Source organism: Schistocerca piceifrons, chromosome 9, assembly GCF_021461385.2.
Source record: "Schistocerca piceifrons isolate TAMUIC-IGC-003096 chromosome 9, iqSchPice1.1, whole genome shotgun sequence".
In the NCBI taxonomy this organism is placed as follows: Eukaryota; Metazoa; Arthropoda; class Insecta; order Orthoptera; family Acrididae; genus Schistocerca; species Schistocerca piceifrons.
The window spans coordinates 22,373,643-22,392,309 of NC_060146.1; the positions used below are offsets into that span (position 1 = coordinate 22,373,643).

General features: G+C 46.5%; 2 non-coding genes across 2 annotated transcripts; both read right to left on the bottom strand.

The window, feature by feature from the left end:
• Positions 1-387: 387 nt before the first annotated feature.
• On the bottom strand, positions 388-462 carry Trnas-cga. Its single transcript has one exon. It is a non-coding gene; the product is annotated as a tRNA-Ser (tRNA).
• A 226-nt stretch (positions 463-688) lies between these two features.
• On the bottom strand, positions 689-763 carry Trnap-cgg. The gene has a single exon. It is a non-coding gene; the product is annotated as a tRNA-Pro (tRNA).
• Between the last annotated feature and the right edge of the window lie 17,904 nt (positions 764-18,667).

The following is an 18,667-nucleotide window of genomic DNA, read 5'->3' on the forward strand; positions in this document are numbered from 1 at the left end:
GAGGTCATTGACGTATCCGTTCGCTGTATTCAGATTTATTTCTGTATCGTGGTGTAACTTCCGTTTGCAACAGCGAGGTGTAAGGAAGGGGTCCCGAGACGTACATACCTCCTATTTGCTCTACATAAGTGCCACATGTTATGACTTTTGTGTTCCGTTTTGGAACTTTTGACTGTGAATGCCTTTTGTTGTAACATAGTTCACACACGTTTATTTGTTGTTTCCTTTTCTGTGAGAGGTCTGTGAGGCATCTCACCTGCTCTCACTATTCATCAGATTTACTTGCGACGATAATATTTTCTAACAACATGGATGATTCCAGAATGAGATTTTCACTCTGCAGCGGAGTGTGCGCTGATATGAAACTTCCTGGCAGATTAAAACTGTGTGCCCGACCGAGACTCGAACTCGGGACCTTTGCCTTTCGAGGGCAAGTGCTCTACCAACTGAGCTACCGAAGCACGACGCACGCCCCGTACCCACAGCTTTACTTCTGCCAGTACCTCGTCTCCTACCTTCCAAACTTTACAGAAGCTCTCCTGCGAACCATGCAGAACTAGCACTCCTGAAAGAAAGGATATTGCGGAGACATGGCTTAGCCACAGCCTGGGGGATGTTTCCAGAATGAGATTTTCACTGTGCAGCGGAGTGTGCGCTGATATGAAACTTCCTGGCAGATTAAAACTGTGTGCCCGACCGAGACTCGAACTCGGGACCTTTGCCTTCCGCGGGCAAGTGCTCTACCAACTGAGCTACCGAAGCACGACTCACGCCCGGTACCCGGAGAGCTTCTGTAAAGTTTGGAAGGTAGGAGACGAGGTACTGGGAGAAGTAAAGCTGTGGGTACCGGGCGTGAGTCGTGCTTCGGTGGCTCAGATGGTAGAGCACTTGCCCGCGGAAGGCAAAGGTCCCGAGTTCGAGTCTCGATCGGGCACACAGTGTTAATCTGGCAGGAAGTTTCAACATGGATGATATTGTGTAACCAAAATATAGTATGAAAGCTGCCAACACTACAGTAGGAGAACAGACGCGTCAATGACAGGACGGAAAGTTCAAAATTTTGTGAGGAAAAGTGGGTCGGGAGTGGTATTTGAACACGGATCTCCCGCTTTGGAGTCCAACACCGTCACCATATGACTGCTCTTGAACAGACTCTCACCCAAGATCTGGAACTGATGGCTGAATACTTCAGGAAATGGCGACTAATCCCAAGCGCACTTAAAACGGAGACCTCATGCTTCCACCTAAATAATAGGCTGGCTGGAACACCTCTACAGACATCTCTGAATGGTACTGCGCTTCCTTACAATTCCTATCCAAAATATCTGGGCGTAACATTGGATCGCAATCTCTCGTATACAAAACATCTATCAAACCTGTCCGCAAAACTGAAATCCCGAAACAACATGCTCCACGAATTAGTGGGAACGACCTGGGGAGCTGGTGCAGAGACACTCCGTACCACCGCTCTAGTCTCGGTCTACTCAACAGCCGAATACTGCGCAGCGGTGCGGCCGAACAGCCCGTACACGTGGTGCTGAATCAGACGATGAGAATGATTGGTGGAACTATTAAAACCACTCCACTCTACTGGCTACCAGCCCTCTGTAACATCGAACCGCCTTATATACGACGATGCAACATACTCATAAGAGAGTTTAAAAAGCTCTCCAGTAATACAGCCCTGCCAGTCCACCAGGACTTTACTGTATTTGGAAGACTCAAATCCAGAAATCCCCGTGTGAAGACTGCACGGCAACTTCTGAGCCAAAACTGCAATGGCGTTGAAATCTGGCGAACGGACTGGAGAAAGAGAGCCGATCCAAGATGGCATACTTTATTTGAGAATTCCAACCATCCAGCAGGCTTTCACCTCCCAAGCAAAACCTGGGTAACACTGAACAGAATACGGACAGGTCGTGGCCGATGCGGTTCCTCGACGTACAGATGGAACTTGAGACCTGACCCTGGGTGCGACTGTGGTGCTGAAGAACAAACCGTCCACCACGTGGTCAGCGAGTGTCCACTGAGGGCCTTCACCGGCTCTGATGACGACTTCCTGAGGGCAACACCACAAGCTGTGGAGTGGCTGCAGAATCTAAGTGTGGAATTGTGATTGCTCAAAATACTGGAATCTGAACGTTATGCAGTCTTATTGCTTTGTAATATAGTTTTACATGTTCAGTTTATATATATATATATATATAAGCGGGGTTTCTACGGCTGTCGCCGCATCTCGCACCCCAATCTCCGTCCTTCACGGTCATTCCAGTCTCCTTCATTAAGACCTCTCGCCGCCATTGCTTCGTTGACGTCGTCTTTCCAGCATCTCGCAGGTCTAGCGCGCTTTCTTCTTTGATGTGCAGTCCATGACCGTACACGTTTTGGCCATCTTGTCTGGCATACGCTGTAAGTGACCATACCACAGTAGGCGCTTCCTTTCTATGTAGTCTGCGATTGTGCTTTCGACATTCATAACCTCTCTGATCCTATCATTTCTAATATGAGCAAGCCTGGAATAGCCACAACTCCATCTCGACAGCCAGCAGGCGATCTTTCTGCCTCTGAGTTAGTTCCCACAACTCTGCACCATATCTTGTGATACTTTCAATAATTGTGTGGTAGATGGTATGTTTTGCTCTGCGCGTTATGTTTTTGTTCCAGAGAATACCATCTAGTTGTTTTATGGCTCGCTTGTCCTGGCCTATTTTATTGTTTACATCATCATCGATACTTCTACCATTGGACGACAGTGTCACTCCCAAGTACTTAAAATTATGACACCCTTTAACAGTATCAGAACCGAACTGTAAGTCGTTAACAGTATTTTCTCCCACTTTCAGATATTCTGTTTTAGATACGTTTATGACAAGACCGCATTTTTCATATTCTTCTTTTAGTTTGCGGAACATGTAATTTGCATCTTCCTCATCTCCAGGTACTAGCACTTGGTCATCAGCAAAAAATAAAGTGAACAAGAGCTCATCACCTATGGTGATACCCATTCGTCCGCATTTCCTTCTCCAGAATTTTATTGCCTCATGTAGGTAGATATTAAAGAGTGTAGGGGCAAGTGTGCATCCCTGGCGTACGTAGTCCCTTTGTCACCTCAAACTCGTGAGATAGTTGATTTCTCACTTTTACCATTCCCGTGCAACCTTGGTAGAGGAGTCTGACAGCTTTGACATAGCTCGGTGACACACCATTATCAATTAGACTTGTCCATAGCTCGTTCTGTGCAACTGTGTCATAAGTTTTCTGGAGGTCTACAAAGGCAAGGTGGGTTGTAAGGCCCCTTGCTGTCCTTTTCTCCACTAGGTTTTTGAGGGTAAATACTCCATCATTACAGGACCGACCAAATCTGAATCCATTTTGTTCTTCAGATTCAGTTATTTCTTGTTCTATCCTCTTTTTTAGGATACGGCCATAGACTCTCGCCATGGATGGCATCACACTAATACCACAATAGTTTGCACAATTTCTGCTGTTGCCCTTCTTAAATATTGATGTAATTGTTGCCTTTTTCCACTCCTTTGGGGCTTCGTCGCCTCTAAGGCATACGTTAAAAATGACTGCCAATATCTCAAAGAGTTTTGACGGTGCTGTTTTAACCAGTTCTATATAAATTAATCCTGGACCTGGCGGCTTTCTGTTTTTCGTAGCATTAATTGCAATTTGGACTTCCTTCGGAGTTATCGGTGGTATATTATCATTACTGATTTCAATGTCTGGTGGGTTCTCAGTGAATGCCACTCTCCTCTCACTTAGTAACCAGTGGTAGTGTTGTACCCGTTCCTGCATGTTAATGAGGTTTGTATCTGCTTTATCATTATTCTGAATTCTCACTGTTTTTAATACTTTCCAGTCTTTATTTGCTTGTGTATTCCCCATGCTTTTTTCTATCTCTATTCCGGTTTTCTGCCGGGCTTCAGCTTTTGCCTTAATTATTGTTTTTTGTGCATCTTTTCTCCGCTCTCTGTATTCCCGCCAGCCATTGTCTGATCTTCAGTGCAGCCACTTATCATTAGCTTTCTCCTTACTTTCTACTTTCTCTTGTTCCGAGTGGTTCCACCACTCATCGCATATTGTGTTACTCTTTTGGATTTCTTTTTCTCTGTGCTTCGTAAGCTGCGTTATGTTCAGTTTACATTATTTTATTATGTTTGTATCCTATATTTTAACAATGTATATTCTCTTTTATGCTGTTTCCAGTGTAGTGTGTCATGCTATAAGCTAAATAAATAACCATACAACCACAACGCCACCGTTATTCAAACTCGCTCGATGTTGGACATCTTGAGCTTGGACCATTCGCTGTTTCTATTTTACTTTATTTTCACAGTTCAGTATACTTTCGTCCTGTTTCCACGGTTGAAATGTGTTCAGTTTTTGACGGGCTATCCAGTGGTCCATTTTACAACTAAATCTGAGAGGGCTGCGATAGGGAATTTCCCTTGTAAGAGGCCTGTTACGTGACTACGTCTGAGCGGCCCTACGGCGCGTTGCGGAGTACAGATTGTAGTGGAACTGTGTCTCACGTGTGGTCACGACGTCTTCACGAATAGGCGTGTTATACTGCAGCTGTGTAAAGCACTCCAGAGGAAGTACGCTGTCCCACTTGCGAGTGGCTGAAGGGCCTCTCGCTAGCAACGCACACAACAAAGCTTCGGCAAGAAACAACGCAACGAGTGATGACATAAGGGAACAAACGGCTACTGCGCCAAACCGGACAGAAGCATTTCACGGGTCGCCGCTAATGGGAACAGTCGGAGAGGCTCGGCTTCGCGAGAGGACGGCGAGAATGCGCCCGTCACGACGGCTAATGGTCGCTGGCGTGACACAACAGGTGCGAAGAGGCAGCGGCGTTACATCAGACAGCGCCGCTACCCGGGCGTGGGCTGCTAAGGCGAAGCCACTGGCTGGTCACAGGGTCTCCTCTGCCGGCGTAATAGACACAGGATGCTGTGCTACTAGCAAGCGAGAATCTGGGGAGGCAGCTCCACAAACTTGGTTACAACTGAAACAGAAGCAAAGAGAGCTGCGACCAGTCACTTATTAAATATCTCCTTATCTCCATGAATCAGTATTCGAGCGCTTGCAGGTTCATCTGAATATGAGGCACGAACAATTTCACACACACACGATCGTAGCGTGATGCAGGTGACCAGAGGTCGCTTCACTCTGACGAGAAATCAATTTACTTACCCACTGCAGCAATATCGGCAGGAATCGCATTAGTATTAAACTGCCAGCTTCCCACGACACTCTCTTTCAGCCAGAGAGTTCCGCAATGTTCACCACTATAGAAACTAGCTTTTTACCAGCGGCTTCACGCGAATACACATATGTCACACATGTCGCACGCATACGGGCTGTTTCCGTAAGAGTGCGAAAAAATTTAACCGGGCGTAGGGGGTGCTCCATTGAACAATTTGAGGTTGGGAACCTGGGATCGGAGCGGCTAGCTTAAGGAAATAATAGCAATAAAATCACATTACTGTTTGCTTTTTTTGTTTACTTTACTTACAGTTAACTGCAAATACCATAATGAATGAAATTTTCACTCTGCAGTGCGCTGATATGAAACTTGCTGGCACATTAAAACAGTGTGCCGGACCGATACTCGAACTCGGGACCTTTGCCTTTGGCGGGAAAGTGCTCTACCATCTGAGCTACCCAAGCACGACTCACGCCCCGCCTTCAGAGCTTCACTTTTGCCAGTATCTGGTCTCCTACCTTCCAAACTTCACAGAAGCTCTCCTGCGAACCTTGTAGAACTAACACTCCTGGAAGAAAGGATATTGCGGAGACATGCCTTAGTCACAGCCAGGGGGATGTTTCCAGGTTCGCTTCTGTGAAGTTTGGAAGGTAGGACACCAGATACTGGCAAAAGTGAAGCTGTGAGTACCGGGCGTGAGTCGTGCTTGGGTAGGTTAGATGGTAGAGGACTTGCCCGCGAAAGGCAAAGGTCCCGAGTTCGAGTATCGGTCCGGCACACAGTTTTAATCTGCCAGAAAGTTGCAAATACGATCATTGACACAATGAACGTACCATTTGGACTGGACCTTCCAAAATGTACTGAAACTGACGGCCATGAACCTCAACGCAAGCATGTGCAGTGTTACGTGGCGTTATGCTTAATTACAGACTTACTATTTCATCAGTTGATTTGTTTTCACCACGTAACGCCCGCTGTTTACGCCCTTCTTCGTTGCTGATCGATGTATCACTTTTCGTTCTGACGCCGCAACTCTTCCTTTCCTATATCTTTACTACTTTTTAACTATATAAATGATGAACTATTGGTTTTGTCGTTTAACAACTTTTTAATAACTGCGGGTCGCACCTAATGTGCCACCCGCCTATACGTTTTACATGAACCTTTCAAGACTCGATCGATCTGTTTACAAAGAGGAGGCAGAATATCTCTTCCTTTGACGTTGTCCAACAACGACGTAGGAAGCTCGACGCCCTCGCGGCCCGGGCTCTTCCGTGGTTCGCGGTAGTTTGCAGCACTCGTTTTATTCCTCGCCCACTTGCCGCTACGTCGAACTTTCGTGGTGATCGTTGGGCAACGTCTTCCACGTTATCTGCAATATAGGTAAACTTTCTTCCCACAGTATTTCTGAAAACCCCAAAAAACAAACTTAAAGAACATAGTAATAATAACTGTTCTTACAATTATTCGTATAAGTCTTGGTCCATTTAGTGAGGGGTGGGACAGGCCTAAGCCTTGTGACACCACACATGACTTCGGCGAACAAGATTCTGACGCACCATCACATATATCCTTGCCGTGTCTCGAATCACATCACAGGCAGTTACAATTCTGGCCACTAGTTCCATCTCGATATCCTCTGGTGTGTCGTACACAACTGACTCTAGATATCCCCATAGCAAATAACCGAGGGGCTTCACTTCAGGCGACATTGCAGGCCACGGAATAGGATCTGCCCTTCCAATCCAGCGACCAGGAAATGCAGCACTGAGATGACTGCGGACATCCACACTGGAGTGAGGCGCTGCACCGTCATGTTTCATCCACATTCACTGACGAACAGCCGAGGGTACGTTCTTCAACAACTCAGGTAGAGCTATTTGCTCGAACCTCAAGTACGGGTGGCCATTCAGACTGCCGGGTGGAAGATATGGCCCAGTGAGACTGCCGCCTTCAGTGCCGGCCCAGATACTCACAGCAGAAGCGTACTTGACGGCGTGACTCTACTTCATCCCGCACATTGCTATTGCTGCTGTTCGAAATACCGTCACGATCAAATGAGGCCTCGTCAGTAAAGAGAACGATTTGGAGGAAATCTGGTCGATCAATCCACTGTCGGAGCAACCACTAACACAAAGCGACCATTGGTGCAAAGTCAGCTACAAGCATTGTGTGGATTCGTTGCGAGTGATATGGGTGTAACTGTTGTTCGTGGAGTATTCGCCACACGCTAGTACTGTATGTAAAGCGCCAATGTTACATGCAATACGACGAGTACTTGTACTGGAGTCCGCTGCAACCATTCCAGCACCTCCTCTTCAAAATCTGCTTTGCCATTGGTCCTCATGTTGCCACGCGCGTCAGTTCCTCTTTCCGATGAACCAGTCTCCCGGATTCGTCGATCGAGAGAAATAAACACTCGTCATGACGGATGACGCCTTTCAGCAGCGAGAGCACTGCAACGTACTTCCCCATACTCGAGGTGCATGTAGTGAGTTCTGCAAATCTATACCGGTACTGCTCTATCGCATTGTACCGTACGTCTCTGTAAATAAAACCAGCATCCTGACTTCCTAGTAATCAGGATCGTCCTCCTTGTTTTCTGGCAGGAAATAAAGAATGTAAATCTAAATAAACAGCACAGTAGTGTAAACTTGTACACATGTTAGTTGTAAATAAGCTGGAAAACAGTAATGTCAGACCAAGAGGTAAACAAGTTTTCTTTCACATCTCCTTAAGCTGGCTTCTCCGACCCCAGGTTCCCTACCTCAAAGTCTTCAGTGGAGCATTCTGTGTGTCCTGTTACATTTTTGCACAGTCTAACGGAAACAGTCTGTATATGTCTGAATCTCTGCTTTCTACACTATGACTCCAGAGAGGATGTTAAATTTACCTGTAGTGTTCAGCTGTGCGACATGATCTTTGGTTCCGAAACACGTTGACAGAAGTATCGCGTCGCTGCAGTGCCTGGTTAACACAAATAAGAGCCAACGTGCACTCCATGCTGTTAAAAGGACTAAATTGCTCTGAGCACCATGGTACTTAACTTCTGAACTCATCAGTCACCTAGAACTTAGAACTACTTAAACCTAACCAACCTAAGGACATCACACACATCGATGCCCGAGGTAGGGCTCGACCCGCGACCGTAGCGGTTGCGCGGTTCCAGACTGTGGCGCCTACAACCGCTCGGTTACTCCGGCCGGCTGTTAAAAGGACTCTAAGTCAACTAAATCCATGATCTTAGACGTTGTCTATGGTTCTATTCAGATAATCAGGAAAAATTTAAACACCTTCTGTAATCTACCTTCCCCATTCTACTTCTCTCTCTTCCATCTGCTTTATCACACAATATCCATCTTCCATCTCCGTCCTCACAACTTGTCCCTTATCCATCTGCCTCACCACACTCCCTCCCACTTCCATCTGCCCCCAATACACCCTCCCTCTCTTCCACAGCGTATGCTGTTCCACCTGCCTCCTCAGCCCCTCTTCCTTTTCCAATTGCCCACTACTCCACTCAAATTTCCATGTTCCTCCCAAACTGCCGTCTCCCCCTCCCCCCCTCTCTCCATCTATCGTTTACTCTGACCTCTCCATCCATCTCCCCCTTCAGCTCTTTCCGTTCATCTCGTCTTCCCTGCCCCCTCTCTCCATCCATCTCCTGCTCCCCCTATCTCTGTCCATTTCCTACTGTCCCCCTCTGCCTGGCCTTCTCCCCCTCTCTCTGTCTATCTCCCCCTTCAGCTCTTTCTGTTCACCTCGTCTTCCCTGTCCCCTCTCTCCATCCATCTCCTGCTCCCCCTATCTCTGTCCATTTCCTACTGTCCCCCTCTGCCTGGCCTTCTCCCCCTCTCTCTGTCTATCTCCCCCTTCAGCTCTTTCCGTTCATCTCGTCTTCCCTGCCCCCTCTCTCCATCCATCTCCTGCTCCCCCTATCTCTGTCCATTTCCTACTGTCCCCCTCTGCCTGGCCTTCTCCCCCTCTCTCTGTCTATCTCCTATACTCCCCTTCTCTCTGTCCAGTTCCTGCTGGCCCCCTCTCTCCACCTTGTCCCTCCCTGTCCCCTGTCCATCCTTTCCGCCCCTATCTCTCTGTCCATCTCCTCCTTCTTGCTGTCTCTGTGCACCTTCCATGTCACCCCATTTTGAACCCGACCCCAATGTGTGGTAGGTGGTCCTTACCATCTCAGTGCTTCTTTCTAGAGCAGAAGTGATATGTCCACCGAGTTTGATTGAAACTGATCCAGTGGTTTACGAGGAGATGTGTAAGATATATACATCCGCTTTTACAATATGTATACATATGTTAGTATCACATTACTAACCATTTAAGCTGCAGCATCAGGAGGCATTACACAAATAATAAAATTGTATTTATTGTGCATATACAGTACATATAGTAGGAGGTATGCACGATTAAATTTCTATATGAATTGTGGCTGCACAGGCAGCAACAACATTGATAACCCAACCGTACCACTTGTTAAGCTCAGCTCAGTTGACAGATACGGCTATGTCATTCCATACTGCTTCAGCTCCGTGTGGCTAGTGGTGGCATGCCAGTCTCTCGGCAGGTAAAGACGGGTAGGTATTTGCCAGGCGACAGTCAAAAACCCTCTGTAACGAATAATGTCAGGGTGTACGGTGACATACTGTCTTGTGTTATCTTGCTTAAAGAGAATACCACGGAGGCATCAAAGGTAGGGCAAAGCCACTGGTCCTTTGCTCTCCAAATTTTCGGCTGTGCAGACCACAGGTGGTCGCATTGTCTTTCCAGTGGCACAACATGCTGGACCCCTATGACGATGATGAATGTACTCTCCAGAGCCTCCCAACAGTGTCATGTTTTACGCAGAAATGAGATTTGTCTGAAGGTGACATAGTGTCACTTTTGTATCCCGTATTGTCATTGGGCACAACACTGCCACACCAAGGCGTGCCGTGCTGACAGCCCACGGTGCTGGAGGCGCCATCGCACTGTCCACGTGGGTACTCGTCTTGCTGTAAACTAGACCACTTCTCACCTCAAGGTACGTACCATGTCTGAGTGATTCTGTGACCTCTCAGGTACTAGGGCTAGTTGTGTGGCCTCTTGGTATCCTGCTTAGCGCTGATTGTGGCTCCCCTGAATCCATAGATCCCATATTCACGTGGCAGTCCTGGGATCCCGACCAGCACGAGCAGAAATATCGCAAAGCAAGAAACCGCAGTCTCAATAGACCGTGGTCTTGTGGCTGTCGATTTCTGACAGGTGTTGGTAAACGTTTCTTCTTCGTACACGAGACATAACACGATCTTGTCTCACAGAATATTCAATTGTGATTTCTGAGTCAGAAACATGCTGCACCATCTTTTCTTATCTACAGAATGTAGGTGGCGTTAGTCTTGCTTACTTTGTGTCCCTGTTGTGTGATGCTTTGATTAGGCATACTTTCATATGTTTGTTTTCCATCACAGTAATGCGTGGAGGGAAAGCACGATTCCACTCCTTCCCCCAGTGCAATATATCATCCGGAAAAACATTGACAAAACAATTTTTGCTGTGATAAAGCTTCAGATTAGCTAATTGCTGTCTAATGGAAAAAGTTGTTTATTTAAGGGTAAAAGAACAGCGTGTGCAGGGAGTGACTTCCTTAGAATGCCCGAGGACCCACACACAGAAAAGACTACCATATGCCAATCAGCCAGGACGTAGTGAGTACCAGCCTACTCTCGATGTAAACCTGTCCAGGCGACAGCAGCGTCGCCTGGCGAGGAATCACTCCTATTCAGACACTCGCACGGTGCACGATGTATCGGTGAGCGTGCTGTCCGTGTGTAGAATGGGGGAGGCGCGCCATCTGTCTCAGTTTGACCGAGGGCACGTTGTGATGGCCCAAAGGCTCAGAAAGAGACATATGCCAATTTGCGTCCAGGACTTGCTGTAGTGACTGTCTTCAACATGGGGTTGGGCGGCCAACCCTCATTACAGATGTCTGACTTGTAGGTTGGAAAGACTGGTAAAACAGGACAGGCAGAGCTAACATCAGACTTTAATGCTGGACAGTACAAGTGAGTCTGAACACACAGTGCACCGAACACTCGTAACGATGGGCCTCCGTAGCCGACGACCAATGTGTGTGCCAATGTTAACACCGCGACATTGGGGACTACAACTGAAATGAGCAGGTGACAATTGGCAGTGGACTTTGGCACAGTGGCAGAGCGTTGCACGGTCGGATGAATCCCGATACCTTCTTCATCATACCGCAGGGAGGGCGTGAATCCGTCGTCTTCAGAGGAACATATTCATACCTGTACTGCGGGATGGAGGCAAACTGGTGGCGGCTCCATTCTGCTCTGGGGAACATTCACCTGAGCATCCATGGGTATAGTTGAGCTCGTGCAAAGCATCACGATGGCCAGAAAGTATTGTACACTGATGCACACCACGTACAGTCCCTCATGGCGATCACGTTTATTGACAGCAGTGGCATTTTTCAACAAGATAACGCGCCACGTCACAAGGCCAGGAGCGTAATGGGGTGATTCGAGGAAAACATTGGTGAGTTGCAATTGATGTGCTGGCCCCCCATTCGCCAGATCTCCGCCCAAACGAACACGTGTGGGATGTGACTCAACGTGGCGGCAGAACTCATCGCCTACCATCCCCGGAATTTACGGGAATTAGACGACTTGTGTGTGCAGATCAGATGCCAACTCCCTCCTACAACCTACTAAGGCCTTATTGCTTTCCTGCCACGACATTTTACAGCTATTATCCACGCCATATAAGGACATACCGGCTAATACATAGTTGGTCATATTGTTCTGGGTGACGAGTGTACTAATATCAAGTAAAACCTATGCAATCACCTTGGCTGAATCAAATTTTTGCAGCAAAAAACAGGCACTGTTCCAGCACTTCTATTGGTGTTGGAATGTCGGATCATTGTTAGTGTGCACAGAAAGAAGCCAGATTACTGTAGCCATTTCGTCTCCAGGGCCTCCCTTGTCACTGCTCGTTGGGTGAGGAGTTCACACTGTTGCAAGACTACGCCGACCGCAAGGGGAATGTGGGTGGTGCGGTGCGGTGCAGTGACGTTTACTGATGTGCTTCCTGTCGTTACAAAAGGATGACACCAGCCCACCCTGCATTCCAGCACACCACCAACATATAAATGGAAAAATACGCCGGCTGTCAATTTTGGCGTCAATTTTGAGCTCTGTGATTATTTTATGGCACTGGGTTTCTGAGGAGCCAGCTGTTACAGTTCATGATCTGTATAAGGTTCCTATGGGCAGTATGTTCATTTTTTTATTTATGGTCAGCTGGCCACCATGCGCGAAGGGTCGCTTCTCTGCAGGTCTTAAACTTTTCAAATGCTGCAACTTGCCTGTATACAACAGTGTCATCTGTGAACAATGTTATAGGTATTCTGCTATCAACGTCTGGGCCATTCTTATACACTTTCTGCTCAAAATTATCGGGTCACTCCTACGTAATGTGGAATTGACCACTAGATGTCACAAGTGGCGGACCCACCAGTATAAAACGAGGCACGGAGTGCTGTGTTGTTTATAGAGAAGCAGGACCAGCAGAAGAAGCTGGTCGGGTAAGCTCAGTGGTTTCGAATATGAAACAGTCATTGAACGTCATCTGACTAATAAATCCATCAGCAACATTTCAGCCCTTCTAGAGGTGTGTCCACGTCGACTGTTGGTGACATGATTGTGATGTGGAAACGCGAAGCAACAACCACACGTGAAACAAGACCAGCCAGGGACCTTCGAGCATTGCAGACGGTGGTTGGAGAAAAAAGAAGTCATGAAATCAGCGGAAGGAATCACTCTTGAGTTCCAAAGCGCTGCCAACAGTCCACCTCGCACAGTGACTATGAGCAGAGAGTTAAAAAGGATGGGATAGAATGGTTCGGGAGCTACTCCCACGCCACACATTTCTGTGGTCACTGCTAAGCGATCCTGTCGTAATGTAAAGATCGTCTCCACTGGGCAGTGGGTGGCTGGAAACGAGTGATCTGGAGTGGTGAATAAAGCTCTGCCCTCTGATGGACTTCCCATTGCAAAAATTAGGCAGCAACTTGAGGTGTTGCTAAACCCAATGAACAAGTCGGACCTGAAACAAAGAGATATTTACTTCTCTTTCTCTCTCCCCCTCTCTCCTCCCCCCCCCCCCTCCCCCTCTCTCTCTCGGAACTTTAATAGTGCCAACTGTTTATTTAAAGCTCGTAGAAAATATATACGTATTTCAAAGTTTTACTGACCATCAAAGTAGTCACCAGCATTGTGTATAACCCGTTGCCAGCGACGTGGAAGTTGTAGTACACTCTTAGCAGTGCCAGTTGTGTTGACAGTTCGAGCGGCGCGGACTATTGCCCGACGAATTTGTACCAGTTCTAAAGCGAATGCCGTGAAGTGTTTCCTTCAGTTTAGAAATCGAGTTAAACTCACGAGGGCTCAAGTCGTGGGACTGCAGTAGGTGGTGTAGCACTAAGCAGCCCCATCAGTCAAACAAACCAGTAACAGCTTGCACTGTATGTTTTGTAGGCGGGGCGTGGGTCTGCTCCTGAAAACTGAAGGGTAGGCCGAATGTAGGAAGCTAGGAGGAGCAGGTGAGGTGGAACACTTGGTACTGCGAATAAAAGCGGTTTTACTTAACTTTGGCTGAGATGAGCATGTAGGTGCTAAGCCGTACCGATAGCGTAAATGCTAATAGTAGCTGGACAAACTGTCATTGAAGTAACTCAAGTAACAAAGTCTTTAATGGCTAGGCCCCTATGAAGTAAAAGCTAAGTTGCTCGGTCGTCGGCTCAGAATCAAACGGCCTGAATCCGGGGCGGCGCTCGTAGAGCTGCACAGCGCCAGCTGAGGGCGCTGTCGTCGGTGTCGGTGTCGTAGTGGCAACCTAGCAGACCGCACTTGCGTTGTGGCATCGTTCCACAGTACGTGCCTGAGCACTGTCCTGCAAAATGACGGTCAGGTCCTGCAGAAAGTGTCTTCACTTCTGTCTCTAAGCTGATCGTTGGTTATGTTACAAAAATGACAAGCATACAGACAGAAGTGATAACACTTTCTGCAGGACCTGACCATCATTTTGTAGGACAATCCTCAAGCACGTACAGTACAAGCTGTTACTGGTTTGTTTGACTGATGGGGCTGCTAAGTGCTACACCACCTACTGCAGTCCCCTGACTTAAGTCCTCGTGAGTTCAACTCCATTTCTAAACTGAAGGAAACACTTCACGGCATTCGCTTCAGAACTGCAATAGACCGGGCCGCTCGAACCGTCAACACAACTGGCACTGCTAATAGTATCCTACGGCTTCCACGTCGCTGGCAACGGGTTATACACAATGCTGGTGACTACTCTGAAGGTCAGTAAAACTTTGAAACACGTATCTATTTTGTACGAGCAGTAAATAAATAGTTGCCGCTGGTCCATTCATCCTGACCGGGCCAAATATCTCACGAAATAAGCGTCAAACGAAAAAACTACAAAGAACGAAACTCGTATAGCTTGAAGGGAGAAACCATATGTCGCTATTGTTGGCCCGCTACATGGCGTTGCCATAGGTCAAACGGATATCAACTTCGTTTTTTTAAAATAGGAACCCCCATTTTTATTACATATTCGTGTAGTACGTAAAGAAATATGAATGTTTTAGTTGGACCACTTTTTCGCTTTGTGATAGATGGCGCTGTAACAGTCATAAACATATGGCTCACAATTTTAGAAACAAATTCAAATGGCTCTGAGCACTATGGGACTTAACTTCCTTGGTCATCAGTCCCCTAGAACTTAGAACTACTTAAACCTAACTAACCTAAGGACATCACACACATCAATGCCCGAGGCAGGATTCGAACCTGCGACCATAGCGGTGGCGCGGTTCCAGACTGTAGCGCCTAGAACCGCATGGCCACTGTGGCCGGCCACAATTTTAGACGAACAGTTCGTAACAGGTAGGTTTTTTTAAATTAAAAAACAGAACGTAGGTACGTTTGAACATTTTATTTCAGTTGTTCCAATGTGATACATGTACCTTTGAGAACTTATCATTTCTGACAACGCATGCTGTTACAGCGTGATTACCTCTAAATACCACATTAATACAATAAATGTTCAAAATGATGTCCGTCAACCTCAATGCATGTGGCAATACGTGTAACAACATTCCTCTCAACAGCGAGTAGTTCGCCTTCCATAATGTTCGCACATGCATTGACAATGCGCCAACGTATGTTGTCAGGCGTTGTCGGTGGATCACGATAGCAAATATCCTTCAACTTTCCCCACAGAAAGAAATCGGTGGACTTCAGATCCGGTCAACGTGCGGGCCATGGTATGGTGCTTCGACGACCATTCCACCCGTCATGAAATATGCTATTCAGTACTGCTTCAACCGCACGCGAACTATGTGCCGGATCGGATATCCGTCATGTTGGAAGTACATCGCCACTCAGTCATGCAGTGAAACATCTTGTACTAAGATCGGTAGAACATTACGTAGGAAATCATCATGCATTGCACCATTTAGATTGCCATCGATAAAATGGGGGACAATTATCCTTTCTCCCGTAATGCCGCACCATAAATTAACCCGCCAAGGTCGCTGATCTTCCACTTGTCGCAGCCATCGTGGATTTTTCGTTGCCCAGTAGTGCATATTATGCCGGTTTACATTACCGCTGTTGGTGAATGGCGCTTCGTCGCTAAATAGAATGCGTGCAAAAAATCTGTCATCGTTATTTCTCTTGTGCTAGTGGGAGAACTGTACACGACGTTCAAAATCGTCGCCATGCAATTTCTGGTGCATAGAAATATGGTACGGGTACAAGCGATGTTGATGTAGCATTCTCAAGACAGACGTGTTTGAGATTCCCGATTCTCGCGCAATTTGTCTGCTACTGATGTGCGGATTAGCCGCGACAGCAGCTAAAACACCTACTCGGGCATCATCATTTGTTGCAGGTCATGGCTGACGTTTCACATGTGGCTGAACACTTCATGTTTCCTTAAATAACGTAACCATCCGGCGAACGGTCCGGACACTTGGATGATGTCGTCCAGCATACCGAGCAGCATACATAGCACACGCCCGTTGGGCATTTTGATCACAATAGCAACAGCCCGATATCGACCTTTTCCGCAATTGGTAAATGGTCCATTTTAACACGGGTAATGTATCACGAAGCAAATACCGTCTGCACTGGCGGAATGTTACGTGATACCACGTACTTTTTTATACGTTTGTGACTATTACAGCGCCATCTATGACAAAGCGAAAAAGTGGTCCAACTAAAACATTCATATTTCTTTACGTACTACACGAATATGTAATTAAAAATGGGGGTTCCTATTTAAAAAAAACGAAGTTGATATCCGTTTGACCTATGGCAACGCCATGTAGCGGGCCAACCATAGAGCCATCTGTTATCCCGCTTCAAGCCAGACGAATTTCGTTCTTTGTAGTTTTTCCGTTTGATGCTTATTGCGTGAGATTTTGGCCAGGTCACTATCAGTGGACCACCCTGCATATATAGGTGAATCATCTGAAACTTTCCCCGCAAATACTCCGGAAATGGAAGGTGCTATTGACGTGCAGTTTTCACAGAATGGATTGGTTGTTAGAAGCTCATATTGTTAGCCAATAAACCGATTGTAATAATACTTAGAACTTGTATTTTTGTGCAAATATCGTGTTTTCATGTGGAAAAATGTGTATCGGCATTAACAAACTAAAAGTAGTGTAAATTAGAATGTCAGTAGTGCTTATTGCAGTATTATAGAGCGAGTCGTTTACGAGATATCGTATTTTGAAAAGTTTCCAAACCAGCACTTGTAGAAAAGCTATGCATGTCATCGGGTGTAGTTGGTATATCCTTGTAGACAGCGTCTTTCAGCTTTCCCCACACGAAAAAGTCTGTAGGCAATCCGAGGATACGGAAACAATTCGTGAAGACATGGTGTACTAATTTGTGCACTGTGTGCTGTACAAGCATCATGTTGGTACACAGGTCCTCCTAGTGTACAAAGGAACGTCTTCTAGCGTCAATGGAAGGTGGTGTGTTAGAAGACTGCAATACGTGTGCGCTTTCGGTGTTCCATCTATGAAACACGCGACTATGAACTGGTGTTCCACTATCCCACACCGCACGTTTACACTTCGTGGGCGCTGACAGTGCACCTGGTGAAGCCAACGCGAACTGTCAACAGACGAGCGGTGCATGTTTCGTGGGTTTAGCTGGCCACGACTGATAAATGTGGCCCCATCAGTAAATAAGATACATGATGCATCTGGAGTATCTTCTCTTAATGCCCATGCACATAAGATAACACGATTCTCATAATAGTTTCCATGCAGCTCTTGATGGAGAGAGTTGTGATAGGGATGGAAGCTATGTCGATGGAAAATGTATAGGACAGTTGCCTGATTCATGAGATTTCCTCGTGCGATTGCGCGGTAACTAACGTGCGGGTCAACTTTAACAGCAGCACGAACATTAAATTTCCTTCCCCTCCTCTGTCGTCATTTGTTACCTTCTGTTGCGTTGTTTACATTTTACACTGCTACTTTCACGCAACTGATAGCAAAGGTTGAGAAATAATTGCCGAGATGCAGCATACACCGTACAAGAACGAACCGCATTCTTCCTACTCTCTTCATACACGATGAGCGTGTCGGCTTTTTCTGCATTGGTAAATCCCTTCGCCCGCTCACGACCTACTGCTTGGACTGTTGCACACTAACTCACTAGTGTATCGCAGTGCACTCAAGGAACACACAAGCGCACTGTAAGCAAACATAACAACGTCGTACGTAGCAAGTGCGCAGGTTGAATGGCACAAGCAAGTGTCGGTTTGGAGGCTTTTCAAAATTCGACACCTCGTAAACGAATCCCACTAGAATACTGCAACAAACACCATTGACTTTCTAATTTACCCTGCTTTTAGCTTGTTAATGTCAGTGGGCATTTTTCGATTTAAAAAAGTGTATGCTTGCACAAAAATACGCCAAGTGTTATTACGACCCGTTTATTGGCTAAGATTGCGAGATATGAATGTACGCAACACAACTACACCAATCTTATTCGACGTCACATCAGTGTGCACACACGTAACACCTGAAGAAACAATCAAAATAATTGAAAGACAACTATGACAGACTTTTAACAATATAAGAAAATTACCACGTCTCGAAAGCTATCACTCAGGGGTAAAGGTTATCAATGACCAAAAATGACCAAACATTACTGTGTAACAAAAACGTATTCAACACTCTAGACGAATTATCGGAGAACACAATATAACACACACACACACACACACACACACACACACACAAAGAGAGGGGGAGAGAGAACAGAAACAAATGGAACAGATTCAAACTCTTCGCGGACGTCAAAACAAAACAGTGAACGTACGACCGTCGGAAGCGCATCAGAG